General features: G+C 41.6%; 2 long non-coding RNA genes across 2 annotated transcripts in view; one reads left to right on the top strand and one right to left on the bottom strand.

Moving 5' to 3' along the window:
• Window positions 1-659, top strand: part of LOC145720974 (uncharacterized) — a 3,567-nt gene extending 2,908 nt beyond the window's left edge. The window contains exon 3 of the long non-coding RNA XR_014144372.1: window positions 514-659. This is a non-coding gene — a long non-coding RNA (uncharacterized LOC145720974). The remainder of the gene's footprint in view (window positions 1-513) is intronic.
• A 3,340-nt stretch (window positions 660-3,999) lies between these two features.
• LOC145720975 (uncharacterized) lies at window positions 4,000-8,465 on the bottom strand. Its single transcript, XR_014144373.1, has 3 exons — window positions 6,912-8,465; window positions 4,804-6,502; window positions 4,000-4,590 (listed from the first exon to the last, which is right to left on the bottom strand). It is a non-coding gene; the product is annotated as an uncharacterized LOC145720975 (long non-coding RNA).
• Between the last annotated feature and the right edge of the window lie 1,089 nt (window positions 8,466-9,554).

Here is a 9,554-nt window from a genome sequence, read left to right on the forward strand (position 1 = left end):
CAAAAGATGCCTACCCTTCTTTCTTTTTTTTTTTTTAAAGATTTTATTTATTTGACAGAGCACAAGCAGAGGGAGAGAGAGGGAGAAGCAGGTTCCCTACCGAGCAAGGAGCCCGATATGGGACTCGATCCCAGGACCCTGGGATCACGACCCGGGCCGAAGGCAGCCGCCCAACCGACTGAGCCACCCAGGCGTCCCTATGCTTTTTTTTTTTTTAATCATCGTGTCATCTAGGTTGGTTCAATCATTGCTATGTATTCTATTTTCACCAAAAAGTTAGTGGCTATGTCAACACTATCTCTGAAAAAAAAGAAATGGTGCCAGTGTTATCTTTTTTGACCTAAAATCTTAGGACATAAGTAACCCTAGAGGAATACCCAACTAAAAAGCAATACTAGAGTGAGAAGATGAAACACTTCACTGTATTTCAAAGTCTTAGCAGAGGAGTCTACAGCGGCAGCTCTTAAACTTTAATGTGCGTGAAAATTACTGGGAACTTTGTTTAAAATGTAGATTCTCAGACTCTGCTCCTGGGACAGTCGAATTCCGTAGGTCTGGGATGAGGCCATGACTCTGCCAGGCAGCTGGTGACGCTCAGGTAAGTGACCTGTAGGCTTCACTTTGAGAAACCGTGATCTAGAAAAATGCTTATAATCGAGAAAAAAGTGATTGCATTCTTGTAGAACTAAGGGTTACAAGCCATCAAAGGTCATTATCTCTGAGATATCCGTTCCTAAAACTGTCGGTTGGTTGGACATCAACACTGAAAGGGAAATTCTACTTCAGTGTTCCAAGAACTTTTGGACCCATTGCAGACGTCCATCTTCCAGGGAAACTCACGTGGTACACTAAATACTGGGCCCTTTAGATACACTGTCTCGTTTTACCGTCCTGGCGTCTCTGTGAAGTAGTTGGTATATGTGCTGCTGAAGTGAGCATTCTGTGAAGTAGTTGGTATCGCTTGAAGTTAACATGATGAGGACGCCAAGGTTTGGTTGATCTTGGCTGGACTCACTCATGCATCGTGGTCAGCAGATGGGTCATCCGGAGGCTGCCTAGTCCCAGGATAGATTCCTTCGTGTAGCTGGCAGTTGGCTGATTGGTCAGTGGATCGTCTAGGTGCTGGCTTATCTAGGATGGCCTCAGTCCCACCTCCAGTGGGTGGCTGGCTATTGATCATAGGGGTGACTGAGCCACTTGTGTCTCATCTTCCAGTAGAATGTAGCCTGGACTCCTTTACATGCACAGAGTTCTAAGAAATTGAGAAGCGGTGTTTAAGACTTCTTACGGCTAGCCTCAGAACCGACACACTGTCATTCCTGCCACATTCTACTAGTCAAAGCAAGTCACAGGGCTCGCCCAGATGCTGCCTTTTGATGGGAGCAGCTGCAAAGCCACACTGCAAAGGATGAGGATACAGGAAGGGTAAACATTTGTGGCCATTTTTTGTAATCGATTTTCCACAGTAACTATATGACCCAAGGCAGGTTTCTTAACTTCTATTTCTACTCATCTTCAAAATGAAGATAAGATTACAAATGTTGTGCCCTGTCTCCAAGGGTGGATAGTTCATGCAAAGGGCCTGGCTTACCTTAATTTTTCGGAAAATATTGGCCAAGATAATGTTGATGCTGCCCTCTAGGGTCTTCCTAGCCTGAAAGGCTTATGAATCTGCATGACAGAGAGAGGAGGCGGATTTTTTTGGTGACCTCGTAGGGCAGGACTTTGGCCCTGATTTTCTCTGTTGATTTCATGCTGTTCCGCTTAGCACTCTTCTGGTTGTGGTACAGAAACCCATTCAAGCTAGCTCAATAAAAGCAGCCAAAGCTACTGTTTGTTCCTGCATGTTCACGCCATCCTCTCCTCCTTTGACTCTCCATTTAAGACTCCTCTAGAACATGTCCCAGCCAAGTGGCCTTAGTCCTGGAGTCCAATATGACTGTTCAGCTTTGTTCATTAGAGCTAAATGGCCTGGTTCTCAGTGTCCCAATTCCAAAATCTAAAGAGAGAATCTGCTTGGTCCAACACATCTCTTCTTAAAAGATCAGTTTAGTCTAATCTGCTATGGCAGGAGGGGTGGACAGTCTTGAGGGGAAGGGGCAGCTCTATGTGGGCAACAGAAGCTGTGAGCAAAAGCAGTTCCTTCAGGAGATGGCCGTGAGCCAGCAGACACAATGATTCACATTTCCTGGACACAGGCAGCCTTCTCTAATATTTTAAATTACCTTCCCATCAAACAGTCGAAGTACACAACTTCAAGGACTTTATAAAAATCCACCTCATCTCTGAACAGCTCTTAATGAAGTGGAGGTAGGTGGCTATTTCTCCCACCCACTCACCAAAAACCTACCACAAGTTTTTGCTGTAAGCAGATGTGTATTAGTTTGCTAGTGCTTAATCACAAAGTACCACAGACCACAAAGGACACTGATGTGGCTTACACAACAGAAGTATATTTTTCTCACAGTTGCAGGGGCTACAGATCCAGAGGTCAAGGCAGGATTAGTTCCTTCTGAGGGTTGGAAGAGAGATATCTGTTCCAGGTTTCCCTTTTCGACTTGTGGATGGCTGTCTTCTCCCAGGGTCTTCACATCATCTTCCCTCTGTACTTGTCTGTGTTCAAATTCCTCTCTTATAAGGACAACAATCATATAGGAGGAGGGTCCACCCTAATGCCCTCATTTTACCTAATTCCCTCTGCACAGACTCTATCTCCAAATACAGTCACATTCTGAGTAGGTTAGAACTTCCAACACATGAGTTCTGAGGGAGACACAGTAATTCAGCCCATAACAGTGTGAAAACAGTCATTTCTATAAACAATGTAAATGGTATCTGAGCCTGTTCTTTCCATTGCAACATCACTGGGCTTATCTACAGTTTCGCTGATCAGAATGCTCTTCAGTCCCTGAGAGCATCCAGTAACTACTTATTGACTCTTTGCCTGTCATTAAAAATGAGCCTTCTTTAAAACTCCAACTCTGTGAAAAAGTGGTCATACTGTGTACTTTTTGAAGGTGCTTTTGAAAAAATTCTGTTATCAAATAGCATTTTGTTTATATGTTGCCTAAGAAAATGGTTCTCAACCCTGGGTAGACAATAGAATCATCTGGTGCTTTTATTTATTTATTTATTTATTTATTTATTTTTAAAGATTTTATTTATTTGACAGAGAGAGACACAGCAAGAGAGGGAACACAAGCAGGGGGAGTGGGAGAGGGAGAAGCAGGCTTCCTGCTGATCAGGGAGCCCAATGCGGGGCTCAATCCCAGGACCCTGGGATCATGACCTGAGCTGAAGGCAGACGCTTAACGACTGAGCCACCCAGGCGCCCCTCATCTGGTGCTTTTAAAAAACAGACCCCCGCCCCTTCACCAGTCCTACCTCTAAAGATTCTGATTATTTGGTTTAGTTTGGGATACAGGCACTGATTTTTTTTTTTTTTTTAAAGCTTCCCAAATGATTCTAAAGTAAAGTGAGTTTTGAGAACCACTGGCTTCAGATAAAACATAGGGGAGGCAGACAACTCTTATAAAGCACCTCAACCTGCCAGGCCCTGAGCTAGGTGCTTTGCTATGTAATTTAATTTTCAAAACAATCCTATGAATATTAGTACTATGTCCTCCATTTTTCTAGACAAGAAAACTGAACCTCAAGAAGATTGCCTTACTCAAGTCCCACAAGCTGTAGAGGCAGAAGGTTTATTCAGGTTTAAATATGGGGAAGGAGGAGCCTAGATAGAGCTGGAGGTTGGTCAGGACTTTTCTATTGCGGAGACAATCAGCACAGAAAAACACAACAATTTTTGGCCACTTTTAAAAAAAACAGATCTGGGGGCACCTGGGTGGCTCAGTCAGTTAAGCATCTGCCTTCGGCTCAGGTCATGATCTCAGGGTCCTGAGATCAAGTTCCACTTCGGGCTCCCTGCTCAGCAGGGAGTCTGCTTCTCCCTCTCCCTCCACTCCCCCCATTGTGCTCTCTCTCTCTCAAATAAATAAAAATCTTAAAAAAATAAAATAAAAATTAAAAAAACAGATCTTACTTTCACACTGATTCTTCCATCACAAGCCTCAACAACCATCAAGGGAATATATTCTGTTTGTCAGAACAGATGAGGCTTTGCTGCTGTAACAAACCCACATAAATCTCGGTTTAACATATCATGATTTATTTCTCATTCAGCAAGTTTTCTCATAGCTCTCAGTGACTCTCTGGGTCAACTCCTACCAAACGGTTACTCGAGGTTCCAGGCTGCTCCCTCATTTTGGCTATACTTTTTGGAATACATGTCTTCTAGGTTGCTCAGGTGGGGTGGGGGGGGGAGATTTCTACCAGCTATCAAATGTTTTGGTTTACGAGTGACACATGGCACTTCTGCGTAGAGCTCTTTCATCAGCCCTAATCACAGGAAATGTGGGGGAGCACGAGGACATTTTGGTGAGCAGCAAATGTCTCTGCCACGTTACCTCAACAAAAGGCATCTTTTTTGGAGAACATGTTCAAGAAGATTGAAACCCATGTTTGACTCCACAGGCCCTCCTTTCCCACTGCACAGTGAAGCCTACAGTCCATTCTTCTGTAAAGGCAAACCTAAATTCTCTCTCTTTTTTTTTAAAGATTTTATTTATTTGACAGAGAGAGACACAGCGAGAGAGGGAACACAAGTAGGGGGAGTGGGAGAGGGAGAAGCAGGCCTCCCGCGGAGCAGGGAGCCCGACGCGGGGCTCGATCCCAGGACCCTGGGATCATGACCCGAGCCGAAGGCAGACGCTTAACGACTGAGCCACCCAGGCGCCCCTAAACCTAAATTCTTAACTGAGGTATGAGGCACTTTAGGTGTGTTAACATGTAATTTTGCCATATTATACATTCTTAGGAGACAGAGATCATATCTCATTTTCCTCTCTCCTAATGCATTGTACACAGTAGGTCCTCAATAATAGTATGTATGTACACATATACATAAATTCAGCAAATATTAATTGGACAAGATAGACATAGTTTCTGCTTTCATGACTACCATTAAAATACCCTAATAACAACATATTGGTTTTGTGTCTTGTCATTTGTAATGTATTTTATACCATTATCTTGTTTTAATTATGAATGTCATAAATTAAAAATATAGACACAATTAGCTTGGGCTTCTCATTAATTTCTCAGCTGTTTTGTAGGTCAGATATTTTATTATCTACCTTCCTACACATTTCTTTTCCCCCCGCTTCATAGCTGGATGAGAGGTATGTCATTTATAGCCGGCAAGGTGGTACAATGCTATGCGTATGTTATTATGCATGTACTCAGAGGTTACACATCTCTTTTCTGATCATGCAGAGATATGCAGACTCTTAACAACTTTTTTGAGATATACTTGCCCAAAGACAGTTGAGGGACAATATAAAAATTTTTCAGTTTAGATACACAAGAATATTTTTTTTCTGATTTGTGCCTTCCTTTAGATACTTCACAGTTCATAATTAAGAATTATATCTTAAAAGCAACTTTTAAATTTTTATAACATATTTTCATCACCAAAGGAATATAATCACTTTGCAGAAACTTAAAAAAAAAAAACAAAATCTACGGTAGGAACGCATCTACAGGTCTCCCTAACTACTATTAGCATTTTGGTGTATTTCCAGATTAGCTATTTTTAGATGAAAGAAAATATGTTATCTTTGTTTTTTCTCCTGCAAGGTTATTTCATGTAAGAATATTAGAAAACTGTCATTTTGGATAGACATTTCCATTTAGCTAGTATTTTAGTGATTATTATTTCATGCAACAGCTGTGAGGTGAAGGTTCGGAAGAAACCAGGGAATTCATTTGGGTGATGATGGTAAATTACATTTTCTCCCTAGTGGGGTGGGGACGGAGACTTAGGAAAAATTTGAGGAAGAAACAGAAAAGAGACATATGCTGTGGTCCTAAATATAAAACATGTAAATTGAATGAAAAAAATAATTACAGAACATAAGATTAGGGTAACTTATTTTTCTTCCTAAATAAAGCAAAAGCTTGTGTCTTTTTTTAAGACCCTGATTTTCCTAAATATTCACCACAGTAAATAGCTATAATTAAGATTCATCACACGTAATCAGTTTCCAAATTATTTCACGAATACATTATCTCCTGCAACAGGCCCCTCCTTTTCTCCCCCAAGTCAATCTTTAAGCAAGCTGAAGTTTCACAATGGTCCTTTAAACCAATATTTGTAGCTCACAATGTCTGCATGTCCAGAGTGCCCAATGTTTGGCACGCTTTGATCCAGTAAATGTTTTAGTCCCATATATTTTGGATGTTTAAATCACTTTGATTTGGCATGTGGTCTGAAGGTAGTGGTATTCCAAGAGCCCTCTCACTGCATGTTAAGTGCTGTTCTCTGACTCTCAGCCAGAGCTCGGATGTTGGCAGGGTTGATTGCTCAAATGTAGTGATTTCATTTCCAACCTTTGCATACTAAAATTACGTAGCCCAAACATGAAGCTTCCAGATTTTTCCTCTTGAAAACAGAATAAAGACATCATTTAACACTGCTACAAAATAATTAAGACAATCTTTGAAATGGTAATGCATTTGAAAATTGTTAAGCTGTCACAATACTGAGGAACTTAATGCTGGTTTGTGAGGTTCAATAACAGCTGAGAAACCACACACAAAAAAGTATAGTTGTTTAGGGAATTTCCTATTTTCCTACTCTTACCTTATAAAGGGAGTGTCATAGATTCGGTTCTCCCTAAAGCAGACCCCGAATACAGGATGTAAGAGCAAGTGGTCATTTGGGACCTGATGCCGAGCAGTACAGGCAGGGGAGAGAAGCGAGACAGGGAAGGAAGCTACTAGCAGAGAGGGAAGTTTCAGGATCTAGGGCCCAACCCCAGCGGAGACTAGAGACAAAGTGTAGAACACACCTCAGGTGCCAGGGAGCTGGGGTGTTATTATCCATCAATGTCAATGGCAGCTATGGGATGTTGTCCTTTGTCACTCCCAGCCTGCATCCAGCATGGCCCACGAAGACACCCTCGGTGGGGTCACGGATACCGGCAGGAGGCTGCCAATGGCACATACCAGAATGTGGAGTGCCAAGACCCAATGAGTAGGGCACCAGTGTCTGGTTGGGGGAGGTGGTTAAGAACATAGGTTTCAATCACACACACCTAGTAGAGTCCTGCTTTTGCCACTTACGTGTGAAATTGAGTAAATTACTTCATCTGTCCGTTTAATTTGTAAAGTGAAAATAATACAGATTTTTACCTCCTAGGGTCTTTGTAAGGATTAAATCAGATACTGGGTATATACTACATACAAGGTGAGAGTTCACCATACGTATCAAAGAACTGACTCAATATGTCAGTCAACTGTGACTTTTTTAACCTCTATGACAGACAGCTCTTGGGGTGGCTTCTTTCGCCCTTCCTTGTAATGGTGATTTTCTTTAACAATGTCTGAATTATGTGACCCTGGCCTCTGGCCATAGCTAGGGGGAACATCAAAACCAATCCAATTCTTTGATGAGGGGGGGACACTTTGTATATGTGCTGCCGAAGCAAGCACGGCGGGGGGGGTGGGGGGGACACTTTGAAATCTGAAATGGAATTGGGGCGCCTGGGTGGCTCAGTCAGTTGAGCATCCGACTCCTGATTTTGGCTCAGGTCATGATCTCAGGGTTGTGGGCTGGGCTCTACACTCAGCAGGGAGTATGCTTCTCCCTCTCCCTCTCCCCCTGCTCATGTTCTCTCTCTTTCTAAAAAATAAGTAAATCTTAAAAAAAAAAAAAAAAGGAATCAATGAGCATGGGTGTCATTGTTGTGTTACATTAATAGCAACTATTTTAAAAACTCCTGCAAGAGCTTGGTGCAGCCCTGGTTCTCTCCACTGACTGTTTTTCTGACCATCCATGAGGTAACTTACATCCTTTCAAAAATATGCCTTTTTGCTAAAGTTAGCCAGAGAGAATTTCTGTTGCTTGCAACCAAAAGAATCTCAACCAGTAAAATCCATCTGTTTTTTTTTTTTTAAAGATTTTATTTATTTATTTGAGAGAGAGAGAATGAGAGAGAGCACATGAGAGGGGGGAGGGTCAGAGGGAGAAGCAGACTCCCCGCCGAGCAGGGAGCCCGATGTGGGACTCGATCCAGGGACTCCAGGATCATGACCTGAGCCGAAGGCAGTCGCTTAACCAACTGAGCCACCCAGGCGCCCTAAAATCCATCTGTTCTTAATTCAACACTTTAACTGATGACTGCTCTCTCATCAATATTTATATATAAACATAATTTAAAAATACATATGAAACAATTTAATTACATATAAATTATATATTTATATTTTATGCATAAACATAACTTTTATTAAATATGTAAATATTATTTTATATATGTAAATATTCCAGAGCTAGTGAAAAACAAAAATGAAAAACCCCACAACCTTTCAGTCTTTCCACAGTCATTGTACTGATGACCTGTATCATCAGTTGCAAAGCTAAGAAACACTCATTAGATGGGTTTCAATTTCATGACAATGCCCAATATATGGACAATTAACTGTTAGCAAACTGAAGTGAAAATCTGTTTTTTTAAAAAACATTTATTTATTCTTGGGGTGCCTGGGTGGCTCATTCAGTTAATCATCTGCCTTCTGCTCAGGTCATGATCCTCGGGGCCCTGGGATTGAGCCCTGCATCGGGCTTCCTGCTCCGTGAGGAGTCTGCTTCTCCCTCTCCTCTTGCTCTCTCTTGCTCTCTCTCTAATAAATAAATAAAATCTTTCAAAGAGAGAGAAAGAGAACCTGTGCAAGTGATGGAGGGGTGGCGGGGGGCGGGGCAGAGGGAGAATGAGAGAATCCTTAAGGAGACTCCCCACCCAGTGGAGAGCCCTACTTGGGCTTGATCCCATGACCCTGAGATTATGACCCGAGCCAAGAGTCGGGATGTTCAACCAACTGAGCCACCCAGGCACCCCGAAAATCTGTTCTTTTACAGCCTTGGAGCTGTATAAATCTAACAGAAGCAGCTTCTAAAAATATAATCAAGATAATTTTGTATCTTTTTAAAAATTAGATGCTGTTAGCTAGATCCTACTCTTTTTCTGAGTATGGGCTTCCCTTCACTATAACCCCCATGGACCTCCATTTTCTAAAGTCAACTTTATATCTTCCTATTCTGTTTCTTTTCTTCTGATTTCCTTATCTATTACCAGTCATTCGGTCAACTGATATTTATTGTCAACTATGGACATTATGTAAGTGTTGGATCTGTAAACATAAAACAAAACAAAATAGTTCCTGACCTAAAAAGCCTATAATCTCATGGTGAGACAAATGTTAAGTAATCACTATAAAATATATAGTTACAAATTATGAAAAATGTCATGTACGAATATTGGGGATCAAATGAAAGATTAAAATAGGAAATCTCATTTAGATTGAGGGGGCATCAGGAAAACTTCTCTAAAATGATGACTTTTATGCTGAGAAATGGAGGATATAAGTAGGAGTTAGACATGCATTGGTGGAGGGAAGGGCATTCTAGACAAAGGAAATAGCATGTGAAAAAG

Source organism: Leptonychotes weddellii, chromosome 4 (genome assembly GCF_054177405.1).
Source record: "Leptonychotes weddellii isolate Sample4059 chromosome 4, ASM5417740v2, whole genome shotgun sequence".
Taxonomy (NCBI): domain Eukaryota; kingdom Metazoa; phylum Chordata; class Mammalia; order Carnivora; family Phocidae; genus Leptonychotes; species Leptonychotes weddellii.